This window comes from Oryctolagus cuniculus, chromosome 4 (genome assembly GCF_051225735.1).
Source record: "Oryctolagus cuniculus isolate XC-2025 breed Fujian yellow rabbit chromosome 4, ASM5122573v1, whole genome shotgun sequence".
Classification (NCBI taxonomy): domain Eukaryota; kingdom Metazoa; phylum Chordata; class Mammalia; order Lagomorpha; family Leporidae; genus Oryctolagus; species Oryctolagus cuniculus.
This window is the reverse complement of record NC_142870.1, coordinates 79,864,992-79,892,360: the sequence shown is the minus strand read 5'-3', so window position 1 is coordinate 79,892,360 and position 27,369 is coordinate 79,864,992. Positions and strand designations below refer to the sequence as shown.

The 27,369-nt window shown below is 47.2% G+C and overlaps 1 protein-coding gene across 5 annotated transcripts in view; it reads left to right on the top strand.

Moving 5' to 3' along the window:
- The first annotated feature begins 10,322 nt into the window (after positions 1-10,322).
- MYLK (myosin light chain kinase) overlaps positions 10,323-27,369 on the top strand; it is a 214,543-nt gene continuing 197,496 nt past the window's right edge. For all 5 annotated transcript variants that reach the window (XM_089331824.1, XM_089331821.1, XM_089331823.1 and 2 more), the window contains exon 1: positions 10,323-10,450. The gene's annotated coding sequence lies outside the window, so the exon portion shown is untranslated. The remainder of the gene's footprint in view (positions 10,451-27,369) is intronic.

Here is a 27,369-nt window from a genome sequence, read left to right as displayed (position 1 = left end):
CCAGGGAGTGCAGTGGAGGATGGCCCAGGTGCTTGGGCCCTGTACCCCATGGGAGACCAGGAAAAGCACCTGGCTCCTGGCTCCTGCCATCGGATCAGCACGGTGCGCTGGCCACAGCGCGCTGGCTGCGGCGGCCATTGGAGGGTGAACCAACGGCAAACGAAGACCTTTCTCTCTGTCTCTCTCTCTCACTGTGCACTCTGCCTGTCAAAAAAAAAGAATAATGGGGGAGGGGAGAGAAAGATTTAGTTTTACATGGTGTACTATAGAAATAATGTATACATCTTTACTATGTTATCAGTATAAATTTCATCAAGATAAGCATTTTGATTTTGATTTTTACTTTTTAAAAACATTTTTTTTATCTTTTATTTAATGAGTATAAATTTCCAAAGTACGACTCATGGGTTACAATGGCTTCCCCCCCCCCATACCGTCCCTCCCACCCACAACCCTCCCCTTTCCCACTCCCTCTCCCCTTCCATTCACATCGATTCATTTTCGATTATCTTAATATACAGAAGATCAGCTTAGTATACATTAAGTAAGGATTTCAACAGTTTGCTCCCACACAGAAACATAAAGTGAAAAATAATAGATGATTTTTTTTAAATGATGATGAAATCAGATCAGACCTATTGTCATGCTTAATCCCAGTGAGAGTCAAGTTGGGAGTTGATAGTTTTTTTTTTTTTTTTTTTTTTTTTTTTTTTTTTTTTTTTTTTTACAGAGGATCAGTTTAGTATACATTAAGTAAAGATTTCAACAGTTTGCACCCCCATAGAAACACAAAGTGAAATATATTGTTTGAGTACTCGTTATAGCATTAAATCTCAATACACAGCACATTAAGGACAGAGATCCTACATGAGGAGTAAGTGCACAGTGACTCCTGTTGTTGACTTTACCAATTAACACTCCTGTCTATGGCATCAGTAGTCTCCCTATGCTCCAGTCATGAGTTTCCAAGGCTATGGAGGCCCTCTGAGTTCTCCGATTCTTATCTTGTTTAGACAAGGTCATAGTCAAAGTGGAGGTTCTCTCCTCCCTTCAGAGAAAGGTACCTCGTTCTTTGAAGACCTGTTCTTTCCACTGGGATCTCACTCGCAGAGATCTTTTGCCAGAGTGTCTTGGCTTTCCATGCCTGAAATACTCTCATGGGCTTTTCAGCCAGATCCGAATGCCTGATTCTGAGGCCAGAGTGCTATTTAGGACATCTGCCATTCTATGAGTCTGCTGAGTATCTCACTTCCCATGTTGGATCACTCTCCCCTTTATTTATTCCATCGGTTAGTGTTAGCAGGTACTAGACTTGTTTATGTGCTCCCTTTGACTCTTAGTCCTTTCATTATGATCAATTGTGAACTGAAATTGATCACTTGGACTAGTGAGATGGCATTGGTACATGCCACCTTGATGGGATTGAATTGGAATCCCCTGGTATGTTTCTAACTCTACCATTTGGGGCAAGTCAGCTTGAGCATGTCCCAAATTATACATCTCTTCCCTCTCTTATTCCCATTCTTATGTTTAACAGGGATCACATTTCAGTTAATTTTTAACACTTAAGAATAACTGTGTATTAATTACAGAATTAAACCAGTCATATTAAGTAGAACAGACAAAAAAAACTACTAAGAGGGATAATGTATTAAGTTGTTCATTAACAGTCAGGGCTATGCTGATCAAGTCACCGGTTCCCATAGTGTCCATTTCACTTCAGGAGGTTTCCTTTTTGGTGTTCAGTCAGTTGTCACTGATCAGGGAGAACATATGGTATTTGTCCCTTTGGGACTGGCTTATTTCACTCAGCATGATGTGTTCCAGATTCCTCTATTTTGTTGCAAATGACTGGATTTCGTTGTTTCTTACTGCGGTATAGTATTCTAAAGAGTACATATCCCATAATTTCTTTATCCAGTCTACCGTTGATGGGCATTTAGGTTGGTTCCAGGTCTTGGCTATTGTGAATTGTGCTGCAATAAACATTAGGGTGCAGACCGCTTTTTTGTTTGCCAATTTAAATTCCTTTGGGTAAATTCCAAGGAGTGGGATGGCTGGGTCGAAAGGTAGGGTTATCTTCAGGTTTCTGAGGAATCTCCAGACTGACTTCCATAGTGGCTTGACCAGTTTGCATTCCCACCAACAGTGGGTTAGTGTCCCTTTTTCCCCACATCCTCGCCAGCATCTGTTGTTGGTAGATTTCTGTATGTGAGCCATTCTAACCGGGGTGAGGTGAAACCTCATTGTGGTTTTGATTTGCGTTTCCCTGATTGCTAATGACCTTGAACATTTTTTCATGTGCCTGTTGGCCATTTGGATTTCCTCTTTTGAAAAATGTCTATTGAGGTCCTTGGCCCATCTCTTAAGTGGGTTGTTGGTTTTGTTGTTGTGGAGTTTCTTGATCTCTTTGTAGATTCTGGTTATTAACCCTTTATCTGTTGCATAGTTTGCAAATATTTTTTCCCATTCTGTCGGTTGTCTCTTCACTCTCCTGACTGTTTCTTTTGCAGTACAGAAACTTCTCAATTTGATGCAATCCCAATAGTTAATTTTGGCTTTGACTGCCTGTGCCTCCCGGGTCTTTTCCAGAAACTCTTTTCCTGTGCCAATATCTTGAAGGGTTTCTCCAATGTTCTCTAGTAACTTGATGGTGTCAGGTCGTAGATTTAGGTCTTTAATCCATGTTGAGTGGATTTTTGTGTAAGGCGTAAGATAGGGGTCTTGCTTCATGCTTCTGCACGTGGAAATCCAATTTTCCCAGCACCATTTATTGAATAGACTGTCCTTACTCCAGGAATTAGTTTTAGATCCTTGATCAAATATAAATTGGCTGTAGATGTTTGGGTTGATTTCTGGTGTTTCAATTCTGTTCTGTTTTAATGTTTTTAAAAAATATTTATTTATTTTCAGTTTTTGTTTAAAAGGCAGAGATTCAGAAAAAGAGAAAGAGTGTTTTCCATTTGCTGATTCACTCTCCCAAATACACACAACAGCCAGGGCTGAGCCAATCTGAGGTCAGGAGCCAGGAACTCAATCCCCATCTCCCATGTGGGTGGCAGGGACCCGAGTACTTGCTATCATTTGCGACACCCCAGGGTATGCATTAGCAGGAAACTAGATCAGAAACAAAGTAGCTGGGACTGGACTCAGGAACTCTGATCCAGAATGCAAGTGACCCCAGCAGCAACTTAACCACTGTGTCATATGCTGCCCCTCATTGTGATTTTCAAAATGCATATTAATCTCATATTCGCTCCTCAATTCTTTTTTAAATTTTTTTATTTTTATTTTTTGACAGGCAGAGTTAGACAGTGAGAGAGAGAGAGACAGAGAGAAAGGTCTTCCTTCCATTGGTTCACTCCCCTAATGGCCGCCATGGCTGGCGCTGCACTTATCCGAAGCCAGGAGTCAGGTGCTTCCTCCTGGTCTCCCATGCTGGTGCAGGGACCCAAGCACTTGGGCCATCCTCTGCTGCCCTCCCGGGCCACAGCAGAGAGCTGGACTTGAAGAGGAGCAACCGGGACTAGTACCTGGCGCCCCAACCAGGACTGGAACCTGGGGTGCTGGCGCTGCAGGCAGAGGATTAGCCAAGTTGAGCCACGGCACCGGCCCCCTCCTCAATTCTTAATAAGCATTAGTTAAGCCAAATGGATTTCCTTTTCCTACTTTTTCTTGCACCAGAAAGAACTATGAGTGTCATCAAATCCATGCCCATCTAAGAAAAGATTTCCTCCCGGCATCCCCTTCAAGTAGTTGTCCAGGAATATTTGAACTCTTGTGGTTTTAAGAATCCACTGCTTCAAATAGGGATCAGCTGCCCTTGCCGCAGATCTGATAATAAGAATCTCTTCTTTTACTAATTAGAATACTGCTACATGTAACCAGTAATTCTGCTGTGTGTAACCAGCTGTCTCAGGAATAACACACTGTGCATGTTATTTTATTACGTGTTTTAAGTCTCTACTCTGGATCTATTCCCTCCAGACCCCAACCTCTTTTTAAAATTTTTAAATTTTTAATATATTTTTACTTTTTAATCAATTTCTCATGCATGTGTTTGATTCCACAGTTTTCTAACATCAACTGGGACCTTTCTCATACTAAGACTACTGTATCCCTCAACAAGTTTGAGCCCATTTTAAACAAGGTATTTCAATTTTTTCGTTCTGACTAAAGCAATGCCCATAATTGTGAATGGAAAATGAATCTTGTCACATTTTAAAAAAATCTATTAGATGATCCCTTATTTATGATGATTGGACTTAAAATATCTGGACTTTACGATAGTGGGAAAAGAATATGTGTTCAGCAGAAACCACATTTCAAATTTGGGATTTTGCATGATGATAACAGTACAAAGGTTGGACAAGAAGAACTTGGAGTATTAATATTCTAAGGCTTTCCTACCACGCAGGAAGAACATTATTTGAAGGATGACTGTGATAAATATATATTGGAGGTGTCCTTTATCTTGCTTTCCATGCTGTGAGTCCTGTGTGTGCTTCTGCTGGATCGGGTGCCTGCCACAGTAGAAGACTTTCTCTTGGAGATGTGTCCCAGGATGTTGGTTGAGTGAACCACTTTGGCTTTGGGTCCACAGGGGCACAGCAGTGAAGTGTCTGTGTAGCTTTTCGGGTATAATCAAGTTGGTGATGTCTGTAGGTATCTCAGTGGCCAAGGCTGCCGGGAGTTGTGGGATCGCTCCACCAGCTGGGAGGCAGCTCTCTGAGGCAGGGTGGGTTCACTGACAGCTCTGGGAACTGTGTGCCCAGCTGCAGTTGAGGGATGCCTGTCAATTTCTGAGGGACAAAGAGGGAGGCAGGGCCTGAGATCGTGGCCATGGGGACTGGATGCCCATCCATGTGGTGGTACAGGGGCCTGGCCACCCTTGTGGGCCCTCAGGGACACTGCCCAGTGTGCCCAGCAACAGTGGCAGGAAATTATTTCTGTAAATGTTTCTACTGCCCCTTCTCTCTTTCTGCTCATTCCGTGTTTCAGTTGTATGCACTATTAGGCCATTTGATACCATCCCACAGCTCGTATATGCTTTGTTCCTTCTCTTCCTATTCCTTTATTTTAGTTCAGATCATTTCTTTGGCCCTTCCTCAAAACTGCGGGTTTTATTTTTTCACTTGTGTTGAATCCGCTGATGAGACTTTGATAGAAAGGGGACTGGCGTTGCCCACGGGTTGGGAGTCCTTGGGTGCTCTGGGGAGGTTCTGTGAATGACTATGAGGTTCAATTTTCAGATGATGAAATGTTCCTAAAATTTATCAAGCTGATGACAGCACAACCCTCTGACTATACAAAAATTGAATTATATACTTTTATGATTTGTGAATTATTTTCCAATAAAGTCATTGTATGCATTTAAAACATTCATGAGTTAGGCTCAAAGGCTGCACTGGTGAAAATCTAGCAGGAATCAGGGAGGGGCAAGACATCTTTGAGAGTGCTGAAGGGCAGAACAAAAATAAGTTGGAAGGTGATGTTGCTACAATGGAAACTGGTGGGAGGATACAGATTATATACATGATTGCTCTCAGTGTTGTGTATTTGAATCTAAGTGTTGGAAACTGTCTCTACTAACACTAAGTGTTCTTAATTAGCTCATGTCTTAATCCTTTTGTGAATGCTGTGAATTCTAAGAGATGAAATATGATTTATAGTTACTAGGCTTAGATTAAAATGATCCAAGACTTCTCATTGCTTTGAGTTCTCTGCTGTTTCTGAGGGTGCCTGACCTCTCCCTGGGTGTGGATATTACTGTTGGCTTTAATATATATATTAATAATATTAATTAATATATTAATATTATATAATTATAATTAATAATATTAATATAATATATATATTAAAGCCAACTAAGAAAGAGAGAGAGAGGGAGGGAGGGAGGGAGGGAGAGAGGGAGGGAAAGATCTTTTATCCACTGGTTCACTCCCCAGATGGCCACAACGAACAGCCCTGGGCCAGGCTAAAGCCAGGAGCTTCTTCCAGGTCTCCCATGTGGGTAGCAGGGACCTAAACACTTGGTCCATCCTCTGTTGCTTTTCCCAGGTCATTAGCAGGGATCTGGATCAGAAACAGAGCCCAGGGACTTGAATGGATGCCAGCATTACAGACAGTGGCTTAGCCTGCTATGCCACAACACTGGCCCCACTGTTGGGTTTTAATGGTCTGGCTGGGAGTTTCCATATTGCCTCCTTGTGTTACAAGACAACATTCAAGTAGGAGCTGTGGCGAGCTCCCCAGAGTTCCAAGACTACTTGTCTATGGCATCATGGAGTAGCATAGCAGGTGCTCCTCCACCTGCTCGGGAAGATACTGGCCCTGGCTTTTGTGTGTTTCCAAACACTCGGAATTCTTCCTTGTAGTTGTTGATGTTTCTGGTATGGAATAACCCCCAACATACATTAAGTGAAGAAAGCAATGTGTCTAACAGTGTTTGCAATCTGTTACTACGTGTGTAATAAAAAGTGGAGATCCATGTACCCATGTGATTTTATAATATATGTGAGAAGACACTGATGGATGACAGCGCTGACTCTAGAAGTGGTGCTGGGTGCCCAGGAGCATGGGTAGCTAATAGAGCTTTCACCACATACTGCTTTTTCTCTTTTCCATTTTGAACTGTATACATGTGTTGGCTACTCAAGAGAGAATTGCAATTTAAGTAAAAGCAAAATTCTTCCAGGTGAGTTTATCAAATATGAAACTTAGATTGGCCCCAGAGGGATTGCACTTCACACCTGTTTCTCACCACTTGGGTCTTCCCTCTTCAGGGCCTCTACCTCTGACCATTTACCTGCAACAGGTATCTTGAGCCCCTCTCTGACCCTGCCACCCCTCTCACACCCTCATGGAGAACTCTGCCTGGGCCAAGGCACCTTTTCCAACACCTCTCCTGTGACCAATGGCTATACTGAGCTGCCCCAGATTCTCTAGACCAGTGATTCCCAGGCCTGAGTATGCATCAGGCATCTGGAGGGCTGTTGACACACAGCTTGCTCTGTCCCACCACCAGTTTCTGATTCTGTAGGTCTAGCTAGGACCCAAGAATTTGTTTCCAACAGGTTCCCAAGCAATACTCATTGGGGACCACACTTTGAGAAACACTGTCCTCGACTAAAATAGTTTTTCCCGTGATGAGTTGACATGCAGTTTTGGGGTGCCAGCTGTGGCTTCACTTAGCATCTAGAGAAATAAACTTCAGGATAGAGGCACTCCTTTCCACCAGGCATGCCTGCACCCCACCCTCATTCAGCTCTCTGTCCAGCCAGTAAGCCCCTTCCTGCTCACAAGATGGTAGGCACCTTACCACCTGCAGAGCACGCACATAGGAATCTGGTACCTTCTTCCTGTGCCTTCCCAGAGCAGACATTCTTGTGGCCACCACAGTCAACTCCCTGCCTGGTGAAGGCTTAGCTGATATTTAAGAGGGGGCACTGGGAGTCATGCTCATCACAGGCTCCTCCTCCACTGTTTCTCTGTAGGGCCCTTATTCGCCTGTTAGGCCTGATAATTCTTTATAATGAGCGTTCTGTTTAATGCAGGGCATTCAGCCTCCTTGTCTTCCTCTTTAAATTATTGTGACAATCAGTTATCCCACCGCACATCCCAGTTCCCCCTCCAGCCTTGCCCTCCCTGCCTGCCTCTGCCCCCTTCCCAGGGTGAGTGGTGAGGGTGGTGCAACTTTCCACTGAGGACCACTGAGACTCGTGTTAAACTACCAGAACCCCGCCCAAACCATTGCTTTATATCCCTGCAGAAATCCCGTCATGTTTTAACATCTTCCTTGCTTGAGTCAAATGTTGGTATTAAAAAGGGACTGAGCGGTGAATGTTAGGAGACATCTGTGTGGGGTCAGTCATGCGATTCAGTCTCCTGTGTGGAGGTCTTTTGGAGGTCGACACTGGAGGGCTGTGTCTCCCAATGGAGCAGCTTCGTGTCCTCACGCTACAAGGAGAATCCTGTGACCTGTCCTGGTTCTTTGTTTACCTCAAGTGTCAGGGAGCTCAGATGGAATGCTTCAGAGGGTTGCAAAATTAGCTTAGCAAAGCATTTTTGCATAGGTTATCAGCATTTATACAGTCTCAATTTTTGAATAATCAGTGGCTTTATTTTGTGTTTTCTTGTGAGTGACTGACTTCAGGTCCTTTGAGAAGCAGGATATAGTGTCTGTGGTGCAGTTGAGCTGTGAAGTGATTAACAGCCAGGAGTGGCCTCATCAACTGGGCCAAGGGATGGGAGTGGCCACGTGCCCTGGGGCCTGGCATGGGCACAGAGCAGGTGGCAGGCATGGGGGTGGGAAGCAGCCACCCAGGAGGTTCCTCTGGCTGGTGAGGATGAAGTGCCAGTGTGCTCGTGCTGGACATGGGATCAAGGTCAGACAACTAAGAGGCGACAGGTACCCACTGAGCCCTCACAGGGGTGGAGAATCTGCAAGGAGAGTGGCAGCAGCTTGGTCAGGCTTGACCTTTCTCTTGGAGGTCAACAGAAGTCCCACTGGGACTGGCTGAGCCCATGAAGCCTGCAGAAGCTGTTCCACCATTCTGCTTCAGCTCCCACTTGGTCTTGTAGCAAGTGGATTCTGCCCCCTACCCCATACCCCACCCTGTCCTGGTGGAAAAGAGCATCTGGCCTGGGGCTGGAGAGTGGGGGGAATCCTTCGCCTCCCATCCCTCCTGAGAGCCCAGACACTCCCATTTCCTGTAACCTCAAACTGTGCGTGTTGGGGTCAGGGAGACCATCCTAGACCAAAGGCTTTCACCCCCTAGGTGTCCTGTGATTTAAATTTCTTGTGTATTTGTTTGAGAGACAGAGAGAGAAAGAGAGAGAGAGAGAGAGAGAGAGAGAGAGAGAGAGAGCTTCCCATTTGTTGGTTCACTCCCTAAATACAACAGCCAGGGCTGGGCCAGGTAGAAGCTGGAAGCCAGCAACAAAATTCAATTCTACATGGGTGGCAGGTACCCAATTACTTTGGCCCTCACTACTGCCTCCCAGGATCTGCACTGGCAGGAATGCTGGAGTCAGAAGCCAGAGCCAGGAATCAAACTCATGTATTCCAGTGTAGGATCCGGGCATCTTAACCACCAGACTAAATGCCCGTGCCTCCTGGTGATTTGTTCAGGGATTGTATAAGGACCTTTCTGTCTGGAAGTCACTGTGCTGAAATGCTTCCTTAGTGCTGCTATGACAAAAGACCCGAGGCTGAGTGACTTGTAAATCAGACACATTGAGTTCTCAGAGTTCTGGAAGCTGCAAAGTCCCAGATCAAGGCGCCTGCAGATCTGGTGTCCAGTGAGGGCTGCTGTCTGCCTCCAAGATGGGGCCTTATTCCTGCACCCTCATGTAGCAGAAGGCAGAAGGGCAAAAGACAGCCTTGCTGGTTCCCTTCAGCCTTCTCGTAAGGTTTCTGACCCCATGCCCAAGGGCTCTGATTTGGTCACGTCCTGACGGCTCCACCTCCAATACTGCTGCACTGGGAGGGAAGCTGCATGTGAATTTTGGATGCGACACAGCACACACATCATCCCAAAGGCCACTGTGCAAGTCCAACTTCCCTTGGGTTTGTAAGCCACCCTTCACAGATTGACCCACCCAGAAGGGCAGCCATAAAAGACTCAGAAGTAAATCATCGGTGCCTTTGAAAACATGAGTTTACTCCTTCCTATAGGCATTTGTTTCTCTCTCAAGGGGTGAGAGGTGTCTCCAGAGGAAAGTAGGTTTCTGAGGGAAGCAAGGGGGGAGCTTCAGAGCCTGGGCCTGCCTGAGTGGGAAGACCCCATGAGCTGCCTGGGGACAGCGAGGGTGGGGGTCGCTCACCTCTGAGCACAGCCCTCTTCCAGAGTGGAGCTTTTTCCTTCCTGCCTGCCATTCTTTCTTCCTCTGCCATGTCAGCAAAGTCAGGGACCAGCTCCCTCCAGAAGGCTGCAACAGACGGCTACCTGCACTGCCTTTCACCTGCAGGGAGGCAGCTCCCACGTCCTTCCTCCCTCCTCATCGCCAGTCTCTCCCCTGACCCTGAAACCTAATCTGGCACCACCCGGCACAGTCCCTTGTCTGTCCTGTGTGGAGGAGGAATGCACCTGTTGCGTGTTCTCCTTGTAATCTCCCTCCATGAACTCTATCCCCGGAACCTTCATGCAGGAGTAAAAGCCGCCTATTGTCACCTTTAGGAAGTCCCCTGTTTCCATGGGGCCCGTCCTGGGAGTGATGTGCTCCTCCCTGCCATTGCCACATCCCTTTTGTATGTCTGCCTCTGATTCTGCTTTCCTGTCCTCCTTCCCACCCAGGTGGCTCCCGCTGCTCTGCTGCAACTCAGCACAACTTCAGAAACCCCCACTGCACCCCCGAAGGCTCCCTGAGCTCCCAGGGGAGCAGACTTCAGGAAGTCTCTCTGGTCCTCCCAGCCCAGTTGCCACAACAAACAGCTGCGAAGACATTGGTGAGTGAGCAAGAGTTTAAATCGGGCTGTTGGCCACTCCTCCTCTGTCCACCCTGGGGAGGCTGCAGGGAGGGGAACTGTGCATTGTCCTGGACACCTGGGAGAGACCAAGGTCAGACTGCATCTGGCCACCTGCCTGGGCAGGTGAGGGTGGCAGCAACATGGTTTAGCACTATCTGCTGACCTTGGCTCTGAGGGTCAGAATTCTCAAACTGATGAAGAGGTGGGAACCATCATTGGAACCAGTCAGGAAACAAGACTGGGAACCTGCTGGGAGTCCTGGCCTCTGCTAGGACCTCTGTCACACTCCAGATCATGGTACTCCGTCCCTCCAAATGGGCCCAGAACTGCCTCCTCCGGCCACTCCAGGAGGCTGCTATGAGAACTGTGGTTCATCGAGATTTCTCCTTTGACTCCAACGTTTCTTAGCAAGCAGACATCGTTGGGGTTGGAGCACAGGTAGAACTCTGTTACCTGGGGCCCTTCATTCTGGCTGCTCTGTGGGGCTGAGCTGTTCCAGTCTTGACCAAGAGCTGCTGCAGGCACTGCCTTGCAGGTGTGTTCCTCTTCCTTCCGTTCAGTGAGGAGTCCTGGGCAGTAACAGGCTGCCAAAGATGGTGCTTTCTTTGGGCAGGAATATGACCGTCAATATTCTCAAACACCTGTTGGGATTTCAAAGGCATGATTTGGCGGGGTCTGGGAGGATATTTCCACTGCTTTCTGATGCTCTCACTAGTGAAGAAGGTAGCTTCCTAGTGCCACCCGGGATGTCACCGTCATCACCGTCACGAGTACTTCAGGGGTCCTCGGCCAGCATCAACCTGGGGGGCTCTTCCCTGTCACCACAAAGGAGGCTGGCTGGGCAAAGCAGAGCGTGTGAAAGGGTGTGGGAGGGGGAGAGGCAGGAGCTGGTCAAAGGGAGCACGTGCTGTGATTCATAGAGAAATGCCAGGGTTTCCCCATGGTTGTAAACCTGCTAGGGTTTCCCCATGGTTGTAAACCTGCTTTGAGCTGTGGCCGCCTCATTGACCTGGGGGAACTGCTTCCTAGGCTACCCTGAAAGACAAAACTGACTCCGAAAGTTCTGCTCTTTTGTTAAGGAAATAAATCCTGTACCATTAAAGGAATTTTTCAAAAGGGACTGTGAAGTTGGGCTCTACAGTGGCTGATAAAAGGATATGGCAGTGTCCTATGACTGCCTGGAGGAAAATGTAGCACGCGTGGCTGAGGTGGGGGCTTAGAGCCGGGATCTGGGGGCAGCTGGGCCACAGAGAAGAACACAGCGTGTGTGAGCACGGCTGCCTTTGAAGAAAAGCCTTAAGGCGTTTTGACACCAGGAAGCAGCAGAGGTATGATCAAAGGGTGGAAAAATGAATGCAAGTCCATTTTTTATGTGAAAGGCAGGTTTGCTTGAGCTAAAATCAGCGTGAAGGGGGCGCCCCCCGGTGCTGGGGGGTGGACTGTGCCAGAGCACTGCTTTATCACCAGCCTTCTGCCTGTGAGGGCACATGTGCAGTGAGGAAAAGAAGTATGCAAATGACAAAGGGCTGCAAGTCCAGTTGTTAGGACCTAGTGGCAAACGGGGCTGCCAGAATCACCCACTGCTTTCCCTGTGTGGGTGAGGAGCCCCTGGGGCCATCGTCCTGCCTTCCGCTATGGGTCCCTTGGAGTCTGTGAGGGCTAAGGGGCCACTCACAGGCCAGGCAAGAGCCTTGCTTGGTCACTTCTGACAATGCACGGTCCCACAGAGCCAAGATCTTGAGAAATTTTCTCTTCTATTAAGTTCAGATGTACAAATGAGACCTCTCTTAAATTACTGAGGATGCTTCCACTTTGTATACAGGTACACAGTGCTTACATGCAAAAGCCAGCACTGGGGTAATGCGCTTTCAATGAGTCAAGTTTGCCAAAAGTACATGAAATGAATTAGAGCTCCTCAAAAGTCCTTATACAATTTACACACCTCTCAGATTGGAAATAATGTTAAGATGAAAAACATGGCATAAAAGTGTTTTGAAAAATAATGCTGGCAATTTAAAATATTTTGGGAGAAAAGCTAAAACAAGAAAGTACACACAGGAAAAGGAAAATGCAACATAGGATAGGGTATGACAGGGAGCAGGTGTTTAGCCTAGTGGTTAAGATACCTGCATTCCTTAACAGAATACCTGGGTTTGATTCTTGGATCCAGCTCCTTATTCTTCCTGCCAAAGCAGACTCTGAAAGGCAACAAGTAGTAGGACCCGTGCTACTCACAAAGAGACCTGAATTGAGTTCTTGGTTCTCCTGGTTTTGGCTGCAGCCTAGCCCCAGACACTGCAGTCATCTGCCTGTGAAACAGCAGGTGGAAGACTCTCTCTCTCTCTCTCTCTCTGTCCTGCCCCTGCCACCTTCTCAAAGAAATAAATACATGGATAAATAAATAAATGGATCTGTATGACAGGAATACATTGTTGATAGTTGCATAGAGAGCTGGCCAAGGTCCGTGTTGTTGTGATCACTAACTATATTTTGAATCGCAATGAACAGCTGTGTTTTGATCTTTCAGGGCATGGCCCTCCTCAGTACATTCACATTCATTTTCTACGTGGTGCTGATTGCTTTGAAAGCCATCTGTGATTCCACGTGCACCTCCGTGAGCATTCCCTGCTAAGTGTTCCGTTCTGTGTTGCTTGGTTACACAGGGCTCCAGTTCAACGCGATCATATACAGGACTCAGGTCTGGCAGAAATGACACAAGTGTCTTCTTATCCCTCTGCACACATAAATATTTTCCAGCCAGTCAGTGACTTTGCTGGCTTCTTCAGGCAAACGTGGCTTTAATTCATATAAAGCTCCTGGAATTTTGTTGGCTAGAAGGAGAGCCTGTGCAGACAAATGGCACATTTTTACATTTTCCTTGTTACTGTATCATGTGACCAGTCCCTTCTCCAGAATTCAGTTTTCTACCTCTCTTCTGTAGTCTTTTTGGTTTCCATGGGAATTGGGGCTGTTGGGATTTTGTCTTCAAGGCCTTCAATATTTTAGATTTTAATCTTTCAGCATTGTGACTTCGGGGATTTTAGATTTCAGAGGTTTTGGTGTTTCAGGGTTTCATTATTTGGAATTGTGATGTTCGGGGTTGTATGTTCTGGGATGGTGGTCAGCACTGCTACCTTCCTTCTCCACAAACTGTGTGGTAAGCCCTGTGGTGGCAGAAGCAGGCAGAGCAGCTCCTCCAGGTGTCCCTTGCAAGTGTCACTCAGGACCCCCAGCTCAGCTCCTGACAAGGTGCAGAGTCCCAACAGGACCTGTGTCTGGAGAGGAATCCTGGGGTTGTGTGGGGACAGCCCTGGCCTCCCCCTAGTCCAGGGGAGCACACAGCCCAAGGGTCTGGCTCTTCTCCATGGCGGGCAGGATCTGTGGTGGAAAGGCCTTGGACTCACTAAGGACTGGGCAAACTAGTTAATTTAAACAGTGACAGAGATAGGTTTTCTGGCTACCAGGAGACTGGGCTAAAGTAGGATCCTGTCTTGTCTCTTACGTGGAGGTACTTAAACCACATGACCCCTAATATTGCAGGACAGCAGAGGTATCATTTGTGGCCGGGGCATTTGTAAGAGCTTTGAGCAGCTGGAAGGCCACCTTGGGGGAGGAAGCACTCACAGCTGAGAGCCCTCCACCACACCAAGGAGACCCTGACTGTGGGATGAGGGCGGGCCCCTGGCCTTGCGGAGTTTAAACTGGTGACAGGCTCACAGGCCACCAGCCTGTCCCCACGAGCTTTCTTTGGATCCCAGTTACTGAACTTTTCCAGACACTCCTCACTCAGGGGGCCTGATACAGTCTCCCCTTACTGCTAAACTATGTCAAGACTAAAGCTGCTTTTATTCATTTGCTGTCCTTTAAAGCCTTCACAGACTAATTATTTTTCAAAAGAAAGAAAACTATGCTGCAGTTCTGCAAGTAACTTATGAGCAGATGTTGAGGTCGGGATGCCCTGCCTGCTTAACAGTATTGTGAGAAATCATTAGACAGTAAAATCTAAAAATAAAGCCACAAATATTGAAAAGATGAATAATAGCACTATAGTTCAAGGGCTTTCCTGGCTTATTTATTTTTAAAAAGAATCATAAGTTATAATTTAATACCAGATGCTGAGACCTAGATGTGCCCAATTATGTAGTGGGGAGGGAGGGTAATTATAGAATGCAAGAAAATAGCCAAGGAAGAAAACCATGAAAAAAAATCACTGGTCAGTTAGCTGAATAGCCAGTATCTATCTGCAAGCTGGAGTCCACCATTCACATGAATCCTTGGTCTAAAAGTGGGTGACAGTGTCCGTGGTCTCAGGAAGCAAGGGTGACGATCATGTCCCATGAATTCACGATTGCTAAGGAAGGTACAGAGTCACCAATGGCTGCATCTCCCAGCTTCCCCCCGAGTGGCCCAGGGTGAGTGGAACTTGTACTGGGCATTTCCTGTCGTTATCCTCAACTGCATTCCCCCGTGAGTCTGGCAGTATTTGGCTTCCCTATCCCACTACGCAGCTGTGTTCTTAGAGCTCGGCTTGCAGCGTTGGGAGTTCCAGGCCTGAGTTCCTGGAAGGACATGGCTGTCACTCTCCCTCTTCTGCCTGCCTGCAATGGCTGTGTCTTTGTCTTCGCGTCCTGGGAAGTGGGGCTTAGCTTGAGCAGGCTGCCCAGTGCTCTCAGTGAAGGCTGAGGAGTGACGCTCACTCTAGGATGTTGGCAGAACTTGCTGGTCTCTTGCCCACAGAGCAAAAGAAGTCGTGAGCTTACCGTGAGTTTTATGCAATGCAAACCTGGCATCTGATACTGTGGATAAGGATCTAGATTTAGAGGAGCATCTACCTGGTCTGTGGGGGAATGAGTGGGATGGAAAGAGGGACAGTGGTTTCTCATCTCAGGTAAGGGAACTTAAAAGGGGGACCTTCAAATTCAAAAGGTGCCCCCAAAAAAAGGTTTCACAAGGGCATCAAATGAATGGAACTTTAGATTAAAATCAAGAAGAAGAAAACTAACATGCATAGATAAGGAGAAAGTCCTTGACTTAGAATTTTTTATAGCAACTAAACATGGACAGCATGTGACAGGGTTGATGGTATCTTAAAATAAAGACTAGGGAGGAGGGAGTTTATTTTGCCCCTGTCTTTTCTGTAAGCTGTCATTAATAATTCTGAAGGGTCTGAAATTTCAGCTATTTGCCAGCTAAGGAGTTAACCTGCCATGGTTAACTTTTTTTTTTTTAAAGATTGATTGATTGATTGATTTGAAAGGCAGAGTTACAGAGAGGCAGAGGCAGGGAGAGAGAGAGAGAGAGACTTCCATCTGCTGGCTCACTTCCCAAGTGGCCGCAATGGCTGGGGCTGTGCCGATTGGAAACCAGGAGCCAAGAGCCTCTTCTGGGTCTCCCATGCAGATGCAGGGGGCCAAGGACTTGGGCCATCTTATACTGCTTTCCCAGGCCATAGCAGAGAGCTAATCAGAAGTGGAGCACCTGGGACTTGAACCAGTGTCCATATAGGATGCCAGCCCTGCAGGTGGCAGCTTTACCTGTTATGCCACAGTGTCGATCCCACCACCGTTTCATAGACACTAGCAGAAGGTGAGAATTGCAGGTCAGAGATAAAGGACTTTATGATTCACAGCAATGACCATAACCAGAGTATCAGCATTTTCTTTTTGTTGTATTGTTTATAAATATTTATCTATTTATTTTGAAAGTCATAATTACACAGTCAGAGACAGAGAGATCTTCTATCTGCTGGTTGACTCCCCAGATAGCCACAACGGCCAGCATGGACCAAGCCAAAGCCAGGAGCCAGGAGCTTCATCTGGGTCTCCCACATGGGTAGCAGGAGCCCAAACACTTGGGGCATCTTCTGTTGCTTTTTCCAGGTCATTAGCAGAGAGCTGGATCAGAAATGGAGCAGCTGAGGCACAAACTGGCACCCATATCCACAACCCCCCAACCTTGGCCCCTATCAGCATTTTCTTGTGCTGGTTCTTTGAGCTCCAACTCCCATGGGTTGATGCAGACAGGGCCAAGTGATGCCTGTACACACAGGGAAAAGAAATCCCACACTTAGGGAACTTGAATCTTTTTCAGTGGACAGTGAGCACCCCTGAACTTTGCTCTATCTGGAGGAGACTCTCTCTCTTCCAAGGCTGTGTACTCTGCCAATATGCTGGAAAAGAGAATCTGGAGCAAAGGCAGGCAGTGTCTCTGCTTGCAAGATGTACAGAACTGTAGGAGATCCATGCAGAATGGTCTCCTGGTGGTTGCATCACTAGAAAGGGGAAGAAACTAATGTTTACAGCCTCCTTGTCGTGCACTGAACCCTGACGTTTCATTCTTTGCCTCATCAAACTCTAAAGCAGTCTTGACCATTGGTGGTTCTCTTGTTGCTTTATCAATGAAGGAATCAGGTGAGTAATGGAACTGGAATATCCAAAAGGAGTGTGTGTGTGTGTGTGTGTGTGTGTATTACAGACTTGTTCTGTGCTACACTGTAAAACAGCTAACACTTAATGAGATTCTTACCAGGTGCCACACACAGTTCTAAGAGTTCCTCATGACTAATTCTCACACCAACTTTATCAAATGGTGCCGAGGAAACAAGACCACAGTAAATAATGGAGCCAAGCATTATTTATCTTTACAATTTATTTCTTTGAAAGGCAGAGCAGGGGCCAGCACTGTGGTGCAGTAGGTTAATCCTCCGTCTGTGGTGCTGGTATCCCATATGGGCGCTGGTTCTAGTCCCAGCTGCTCCTCTTCCAATCCAGTTCTCTGCTATGGCCTGGGAGAGCAGTGGAGGATGGCACAAGTGCTTGGGCCCTTGCACCTACATGAGAGATCCAGAAGAAGCTTCTGGCTCCTGGCTTCAGATCAGCCCACCTCTGGCCATTGCAGCCATTTGGGGAGTGAACCAGCAGATGGAAGACCTGTCTCTTCCTCTGTCTGTAACTCTACCTCTCAAAATAAATAAATAAAATATTTTTAAAAAATTCATGGAAAATCAAATTAAAATATGTCTATTTTGATGCAAAAAACCTTGTGAAATCTATGCATCATTTTTTGTTTTTGTTTTTGTTTTTCATGATACACAGGTTCTATGAACCTTCCGAAGCACCCTCCTTTCTGTGGCTCTGTGATTCATTCTTTCCTGGGAAAACAGCACAAGCTTTAAGAAGCAAGTGAGAACAGGTGGTTGGGTCCAGCACTGTCTGTAATGACCTGGCTGTGGCCCCATGGAAACTCCCCTGGTCTTGGGCAGCTCCAATCCTGAGCCTAGCAGCTCTGCACCAGATGCAGGTTCAAGGAGGAAGCCCAGACTGGTAGAGACAGGAATTTGGGGAGACGGTGACAAGGAGGAGGGGTGTCTGCTGGTTGAATAACATCTGTTCCACTTGGCCAGAAATGTCCTCTCTCAGAAGCCAATGACTCCTCAGATGTGCTCTTCATTGGCCCATGCACATCTGGGAAAGAATCACACTATCTTCAAAGGGTTCTAGAGCGTGAAGCCTAGCCCAGAGCGAAGGGCACGGTCGGGATCTGATCCTGAAGTAATGTCTGTGCTATCCCACGCGTCAGCAGTAGCTGAAAATACACTCACAGCTCTGAGGCATTTGTGCTTTTTTGGACCCATCTCCTTTTCCTCTCTACATCCCTGCAGAAAGTGAGAGAGTGAGGAAGGGAGCCAAGCAGGCTTAATCATCCAGTCTGCTGACCTTACTTTCTCTGTGCCACCGATAGTAAATCTGTCCAGCATTCCGTTCACGTCTCAGCGCCCAGAGCAGCCTCTTGGAACTTGGGCCTCGGTCTTTCTGCTGCTCATGGCCGCCGGTCGGCTCCTCCCTGCCCCTCGCACCCCCTCCCTCCCCCAGACTTCTTAAATTCCAGAGCACTCCAGGGGGCACCAGAAAGGATCCACCTGTGGAGCCCCCATCCTTCAGGACCGTCCCTGAACCGTGTGTGTAGCCCCCAGTTCTGCGCCCCTGACTCTGCCCGGCCATCTCCCGTTGAGTTCTTGCATGTGCCTATCAGTGGCATCCATGGAAAACAACAGGAAGTCTCTTTTTTTCCCCCTTCTTTATGAACAAATGAAAATTTTCCTGTTACATCCTTAATGATTCTGGCCAGTCAAATGCATCTTTCAAATTCAGTTTGATTCTCTACCAGGGGTGGGGAATGTCCGGCATGCAGGCCATGTGAGGCCCATGAAATTACTGGGCCTGGTCCTGCCAAGGCAACCGCAGGTTGGACTCAAAATTCAATACACTGGGGCCGGCGCTGTGGTGCAGTGGGTTAATGCCCTGGCCTGAAGCACCGGCATCCCATATGGGTGCCGGTTCGAGACCTGGCTGCTCCACTTCCTGTCCAGCTCTCTTCTATGGCATGAGCAAGCAGTAGAAGATGACCCAAGTCCTTGGGCCCCTGCACCCACGTGGGAGACCCGGAAGAAGCTCCTGGCTCCTGGCTTCATATCAGCCCAGTTCTGGCCATTGCAGCCAATTGGGGAGTGAGCCATCAGATGGAAGACCTCTCTCTCTCTCTCTCTCTCTCTCTCTCTCTCTGCCTCTCCTCTCTCTGTGTAACTCTGACTTTCAAATAAATAAACAAATCTTTTAAAAAATTCAATACATCTATAGCAGGCTGATTTTTAAGTTGATCATCTTGTGTGGCCCACGAATGATGTTATCCATATCCAAATGGCCCTTGGAAGAAAAAGGGTTCCCCAGCCTTATGCCATGAGCCTTTTCATCTGGTTTAATGCTGATGCAGTCATTCAACAGATGGTTTATTCAGCAGCCAATTGATACTGTTGTCATTGCTATCCCCAGGTCACATCTAAGGAGGGCTGCCAGCGAGCACGCACTGTGCTGAGGGTGTCAGTCCTCACATCCTCATGAGGCAAACGCTATCACCATCTGCTGTGGTTTGGATGTGGTGTAAGTGCGTCCCTCAAGGACTCACATATGGGAAGCTTGGTACTCAGTGTGGTGCTGCTAAGAGATGGGGCCTCCTGATGCCTGCCTGCTTTCTGGCTTCCTGTCTTGTGGCTTGATCTCTCCTGCTGCTGCGGTGCTGTCCACCATGAGGCCCTCACCAGAGCCAGCATCATGCTGGTTGGATTTTCAGCTCCTGACGCTGTGGGCTAAGTGAACTTCTTTTCTTCATCGGTGCACAACTTCAGCATTTTGTTACAGTCATGGAAATTGGCTAATCCTCCCTAGCCTACAAGTAAGAATGCCAGCTGCGGGAGATTAAAGAATTTACTGAAAGCGCCATAGCAGGGCTGGGATTGGAGGTCAGTGCGTGCCAGAGCTGCTGACCTCAACCCTCACTTCACACCATGCATGTACGCATACACACACCTGACACACAAGGAGATGTCAAAACTTTCCTGGAAAACAGAATCAAAAGTTAAATTTATTTTGATGCAAAAAGTGTTGAAATCCATGCATACATTCATCTTTAGAAAGCTAATGGAAAATGCATATTGCGAAAAAGCTATGCATGGATTTCCTTTTTTTGCACCAATGTAAACTAATCTTTTAATTTCATTTTCTTAAACTCTTTAAGTACTCTCATGCATACATACGCAAACATAGCCTATGTTCAGATGGCATACTGTCAGTTAGATGCCATCGGTGCCCACTGTTGTGTGCTCCCACTCTCCCTGTGGTGAGTGTTGGTGTCTTTGGGAAGCCCTGTCTTCAGCAAATGTATATTGAGAACTGACTATGTGTGGTGTGCTCTGCCATGATGATCCAGGTGCACAAACCAGAGTCCTGCCCACGGCACCTCAGCTGGGGAGCCACAGCCTCCACCCCTAGCACGTGAGCTGGGCTGAGCAGGGACATCCTGTGCGTCTCATGCATGGCTTTGTCCCCAGGGACTAGATTAGTGCCTGGAAGGTAGTAAGCTCTAAAATAATGGTAGTGAATGAACAAGCTTTAATGAGCAAAAACATTGACATTTTTACAAATAATCTAAGGATACATTGATTCCAAAGAAGTATGAAGGACACTAACTGCCTTGAGCTGCATGAAAAACTCCCTGTGTTGCCCTCTATTTTCTTTTCTGATTTTATTTTAAGGCAGTTTTAGGTTTATGAAAGAATTTAACAGAAACCACAGAGAATTCCATATACCCCCTTTTCCCTAGCACATAGCATTTTCTCCATGATTAGCATCCCTCATTAGTGCTGTGCCTTTGCTAAGTGGACTGACAAATTGTTACCACCCAAAGTCCACAGTCTACATCAGGGGTCACTCTTGGGATTGGACAGTCTATGGGTTTGGATGAATACATAGTGATATAAGCATCTCCCCTTGTAGTGCCACTGCCCCAACAATTCTCTGGGCTCTGCCAAGTCATCCCTCCCTCCCTGCCACTTTAACCTTTGGAAACCACTGATCTTTCTACCATCTCCATAGTTTTGCCCTCTCTGGAATGTCAGGTTGCTGGAATCATGCACTTAGCATAGCCTCATGCATTTAGCAATGTGCATCTACAGAGGCTGAGCAGTTAATGTTGTTTTCTTTTTCTTTTTTTGAAAAAAAAAATTATTTATTTATTTGAAAGTCAGAGTTACACAGAGAGAAGGAGAGGCAGAGAGAGAGAGAGAGTGAGAGAGAGAGAGGTTTTCCATATGCTGATTTACTACCCAATTGGCCACACCAGCCAATCTGAAACCAGGAGCCAGGAGCTTCCTCCAGGTCTTCTCATGGGGGTTCAGGGGTCCAAGGGCTTGCACCATCTTCTACTGCTTTCCCAGGCCATAGCAGAGAGCTGGATTAGAAGTGGAAGCCAAGACTTGAACCGGCATCCATATGGGATGCTGGCACTGCAGGCGGTGGCTTTACCTGCTATGCCACAGCACTGGCCCCCATTCTTTTTTTTTTCCTTTTTTCTTTTTTTTTAATCTTGTTTTCTAAGAGGAGAGCTTGAGGAGGCAGGAAAGGTCCCAGAGTCCAGGGGATTCACCCCAGGCTGGCGTAGGCATTTTCTTATTCTGCCATGGAGAGGTGGGGACCTTGTCGTGGATAGGTGCATGTGAACCCGTCACAGGTACGGCTTCAGCAGCTCAGAGATCCTGCTGGAAAGGGCACTGGGGTCAGAGCAGAATTTGGCTGGGTGGGAAGAACTGTGAACAGAATTCCTGAGTTGCCTCTGCTGGCTGAATTACACAGGGGAGGGCAGAGGCCTCATGCTGTGCTTGATAACAACATTGTCTTGAACTTCTCAACTCCTTGGAGTTTGGATTCTTTCCTGTCTACAACACTTGCCTCACTTCCCAGGCCTTGCCTAACCTGGCTGGATTATCTAAGTACACCTCCCTCCAGACCATGTGGGCATCTCTGGACGGGTCTGTTTTCAAGCCCTGGCACCAGATCAAGGAGATCAAGTTCAGACTAAGGCTGAAGAAAGTCAGCACCAAGCAGGTTGACAGCAATCAAGAGGATACAGATTCAAGAGCCATCAACATTTCATGCACTTCAACTCAGTAATTAAAATTCTTGAAATAGATATTGTGGAAATAATCTAGACTAGCAGAAAAGCTGTGTCCAGGAAACCATGACTTGCAGTGCTGTTTTTCTTAATGAAGCTGGAAACAACTGAAGTGATGAGTAACAGGAGCAGGATCCAGTCAGTCAGAGTTTATCTGCTTGTGTAATATTCTGCAATCATTAAAAAGAGGATTTATGAAGAGTGCTCTGTATCTGGGGACAAGATAGTGATTTACTTGAAGAAAAGCATGAGAAATGAAGGCAGTGATTATGAATGTGTATATATATCTACATACACACATATATATTTTTTGTTTTTTAAAAGTACATATATAGAAAAAAGACTGGAAAAATATATGCAGAAAATTGTGGTGTTTACATTGGGGAAAAAAGTAATTTAATTCTCACAACCAAACTTTCCATGGATATTTCTTTATGAACAACAACAAGAGAGGAGGGAACAAGGCAACTGGGATGAGTCCAAAATTCCTGTGAGAGTCAGCAAGCAGGACAGTGTGTAGGAAAGGAACTAAGCATTTATGGGACCACAACCAGCCCAATGTGTGCAGTAAGTTTCCTGGACTGAGGGCATGGGGAGCATGAGTGTGCTTGGGATACGGCGAGGGTGGCAAGGGAAGAGATCTTTGAAGGCATGTCTTGTGTCTGGACTTGGGGAGACCATCTTAGCCTGCTGTCTGACCGGGACTGGACACCACAGACTGGGTCATTTATAAAGAACAGAGGTTGATGTGGCTCATGGTTCTGGAGGCTGGGAAGTCAAAGAGTACAACTCACGATGGCACCTGCTCAGCATCTGGTGAGGGTCCCATTGCTGCACTGTCGCACAGTGGGGGCATCACGTGGGGAGAGGGCAAGGATACCAGCCCAGGTTGCTCTTCCTCTTCTTAAAAAGCCACTCATGGGCCAGTGCCCTGGCTCACTTGGCTAATCCTCCGCCTGTGGTGCCGGCATCCCGGGTTCTAGTCCCAGTCGGGGCGCCAGATTCTGTCCCAGCTGCTCCTCTTCCAGTCCAGCTCTCTGCTGTGGCCCGGGAAGGCAGTGGAGGATGGCCCAAATCCTTGGGCCCTGCACCCGCATGGGAGTCCAGGAGGAAGCACCTGGCTCCTGGCTTTGGATCGGTGCAGCACACCAGCCGTAGCGGCCATTTGTGGGGGGTGAACCAACAGAAAGAAGACCTCTCTCTCTCTCTCTCTCTCTCTCTCTCTCTCTCTCTCTCACTGTCTAACTCTGCCTGGCCAAAAAAAAAAAAAAAAAAAACCACTCATGCTGTCAGCAGGGCCCTACCCTCATGACCTCGTGTAACCCTGATTACTTCAGAAAGGCCCCTCCTTCAAATACCTGTAACAAATGATGGGGGGAGCCGGTCTCCAGCACATGAACTTTTGGGGCAATGTTCAGACTGTCACAGAGGCCATGGATGTGGTTAGGTGGCCGTCCTTACGTCCTGTTCCCCGAGTAAATATTCATGGCACCTCTTCATGCTCCAGAGTCCTGGTCTGGGTATTTTATGTGGACGCCCGAATGATTCAAAAGGAGGTTGCCTCTCGTGCTTAGGGAGTGTGCAGGAGGCCTGGTGGCGAGGTGGCCCAGGTGTAGTGGATGGATCTAGCTCTGCTTCCTGATCAGTGTGTTCCTTCCCAAGCCACCGCAGCCTGGGGCTGGAATCCACGTTTCTGTCTGGCCCAGGAACTCCTTTTCCACTTGCTTCCTCCGCTAGCCCACAGATGCAGCATGTGGGCATCCAAGTTTCCAATGAGCAGAAGCAGTGAGAGTGAATGATTTGCCACTCCTGTGCATTTCTCCCTGGAAGACTTCTTGAAAAATCATGGAAAATCAGTTCAAATCACAGAACCTGATCACCTTTTTGTTTTATTTTTTACTTTTAAAAATTCATATAAAGGGAACAAATTTCACATATTTCATATGTACAGTTTTAGGAGCATAATGATACTTTCCACCCCACCTCCCTTCCCTCACTCCCACTCTCCCTCCACCTTCTTTTCTTATTTTTTGTCTAATTTTTATGGTAGCGTATTTTCAATTTACTTTGTAATCTCAAGCTTAATCCTCCTCTAAATAAGGAAGTCAACAAGTAATAAGTAGAAAAACCACTGTTCCTCAAGAGTATATACAAGGACTGTAAACAATAATCAAGTTTCAAAATGTCAATTTTGTTCATACACATTACTATTTTTGTATTCTGTATATTAGTTACCACAAATCAGGGAAAACATGATATTTGTCTTTTGGGGACTGGCTTATTTTACTAAGCATAATGGTTTCCAGTTGTATCCATGCTGTTGCAAAAGATGGGATTTCCTTCTTTTTATGGCTGAGTAGTATTCCCTTGTGATTCCATCCAGTCATAAGTGTGTGGACATCTGGGTTGATTCCATATCTTAGCTATTGTGATTTAAGCTGCTATAAACATGGGGGTACAGATAACTTTTTCATATGCTGATTTCATTTCCTTTAGGTAAATTCCCAGGAGTGGGATGTCTGGGTCACATGGTAAATGTATTTTCTGATGTCTTAGGAATCTCCATACTGTTTTCTATAATGGTTGTGCTAGTTTACCGTCACACTAGCAGTGTATTAGGGTACTCTTTTCCCTACATCCTTGCCAGCATTTGTTATTTTTTGATTTTTGGATGATAGTCATTTTAATTGGGGTGAGATGAAACCTCATTGTGGTTTTTATTTGAATTTCCTTGATGGCTGGTGATCTTGAGCATCTTCCCATGTGTCTGTTGGCCATTTGTATTTCATCCCTTGAAAAATGCCTGTTCGTGTTCTTTGCTCATTTCTTAACTGGATTGTTTGTTTTATTGTTGTTGAGTTTCTTGAGTTCCCTATATATCCTGGATATTAACCCTTTATCAGATGCATAGTTTCCCAAATACTATAAACTGATCATCTTTTAAAAAGATTTATTTATTTGAAAGGCAGAGTTACAGAAAGAAAGGAAGTGAGAGAGAGATCTTTCATCCACTCGTTCCTCCCCCAAATGGCCACAACAGCTGAAGCTAGGTCAGGCTGCAATTTGGGTCTCCCACATGAGTGCAGGGGCCCAAGCACTTGGGCCATCCTCCACTGCTTTCCCAGGTGAATTATCAGGGAGCTGGATCAGAAGTGGGGCCTGCAGGACTTGAACTCGTAGTCATATGGGATGCCAGTGTCACTGATGGTGGCAGCTGGGGGCTTGGCTCAGCTGGCTCTGCCTACCTCTTGGTGTCTGTCTTCTGTTATGTTGGCTCTGTCAAGGCAGAGAGCCCTGATACTGAGTGGGGAACCAAGTTGGCTAGCAGCAATCCAGTCTGGGAGCCAAGCCTATGTTCAGCTTGCAAGAACAATGAGATGGGATTGTGGAGGAGGCCTCCTCCCTCTGTGCCCTCGGAGGAAGGGTCTGCTTGGGCAACTTGGGAGGGCTGGGAGAGGGGAGGCAGCATCTCTTTGCAGTCTCAGCTCAGTGGAGAAGCTACACAGATGCATCTGACTGTGCACATCAACACACTGATTAAAGCTGCAGAGATTGCCGCAGTAAAGACCTGTCTAGATTCTTTGTGGACATTTCGTGGCTGTTTGGTTGAGGGGAACATGTGGTGAGTGTTGGGGCAAACTGTCTTCAGCTTTCCTTGGACTTTAGCAAAAAATTACCTTCTGGCACCTGGATACTATTTTGGCTTTTTAAAAGATCTATTTGGGAGCTGGTGTCATGGCATAGCAGGTTAAGCATCCGCTTGCAATGCCAGCATCCCATATGGGCCCAGGTTTGAGATCTGGCTGTTCTACTTCTGATCCAGCTCCCTGCTACATACCTGGGAAAGCAGCAGAGGATAGCCCAAATGCTTGGGGCCCTGCTACCCACGTGAGAGACATGGAAGAAGCTCTGGGCTCTTGGCTTTGGCTATGCACATCCCTGGCCATTGCAGCCATTTGGCAAGTGAACCAGTGGATGGAAGATTCATTCTCTCTCTCTCTCTCTCTCCCCCTCCCTCCCTCCCTCCCCCCCCATAACTCTGCCTTTCAAATAAATTTCTAAATATCTGTAAAAAGAAATCTATTTGAAAGGCAGAGAGACCGATTCTCCTTTTGTTGGTTCACCACCCAACTTCCTACATCAGCAGGGCTAGGCCAGGCTGAAGTCACCATCCCAGAACGCAGTCCAGGTCTCCCACATGGGTGGCCAGAACCAGGTACTTGAGCATCACCTTCTCCATTTTCAATCTTAGTTAAGAAATAAGGGTGGGGAGTGCTGGCACTGCGGCTCACTAGGCTAATCCTCCGCCTGCAGGGCTGGCACCCCGGGTTCTAGTCCCCGTCGGGGCACTGGATTCTGTCCCGGCTGCTCCTCTTCCAGGCCAGCTCTCTGCTGTGGCCCGGGAGTGCAGTGGAGCATGGCCCAAGTGCTTGGGCCCTGCACCCGCCTGGGAGACCAGGAGGAAACACCTGGCTCCTGGCTTCGGGTCAGCGCAGCGTGCCAGCTGCAACATGCCGGCTGTAGCGTCCACTTGGGGTGATGAACCAACAGAAAAAGGAAGACCTTTCTCTCTGTCTCTCTATCACTTTCTAACTCTGCCTGTCAAAAGAGAGAGAGAGAGAAAGAGGGAGAGAGAGAGATAAGGGGGAAAGCATTGCCACACTCAGGAGTGTGCTGCTTGGAGGCCTGGCTGTATGTAGGATCGACAGGAGCCTGTGAAGGTCAGGGAGAGCATCCCTGAGTCTTTGCTGAGGCCAGACTTCTGCTTCCTTGGGCCTGAAAACAGGAAGGGACGAGGCCTGCAAGGAGGTGGAACTCAGCCCTGACTGATAGATGTGAAGGGAGCAGAGTCAAGGGCAGGTGTTCTTCAGAAGACCCCCTTTGGATTCTGGACTCTGAGAAGCCTCTCTAGTGACTGCTTTCTCTGACAGTACTCTGTTGGTGAAGACAAAAAAATAAACATACAAACAAACAAAAAAACAGGTGTGCAGGAGGCTGGTGTTGCACAGCAGGTTGAGCCTCCATTTGGAATACCTGCATCCCATATCAAAGCACAGGACTGAGTCCTACCTACTCCATACTTCTGGTCCAACTCCCTGCTAATGCACCTGGGAAGCGGCAGATGATGGCTTAAGTGCTGGACCCTGTCACCTCCACAGGGGACCTGGGTGGAGGTCCGGGCTCCTGGCTTCTGCTTAGCCCAGTCCCAGCTATTGAGGCCATTTGGGGAGTGAACCAGTGGATGAAAAATCTCTCTCTCTCTCTCTCTCTCTCTCTCTCTCTCTCTCTCTCTCTCCTCATTCCCTCTCTCTCTGTAACTACACCTTTTAAAAATCAATCAAGGCCGGCGCCGCGGCTCAATAGGCTAATCCTCCGCCTAGCGGCACCGGCACACC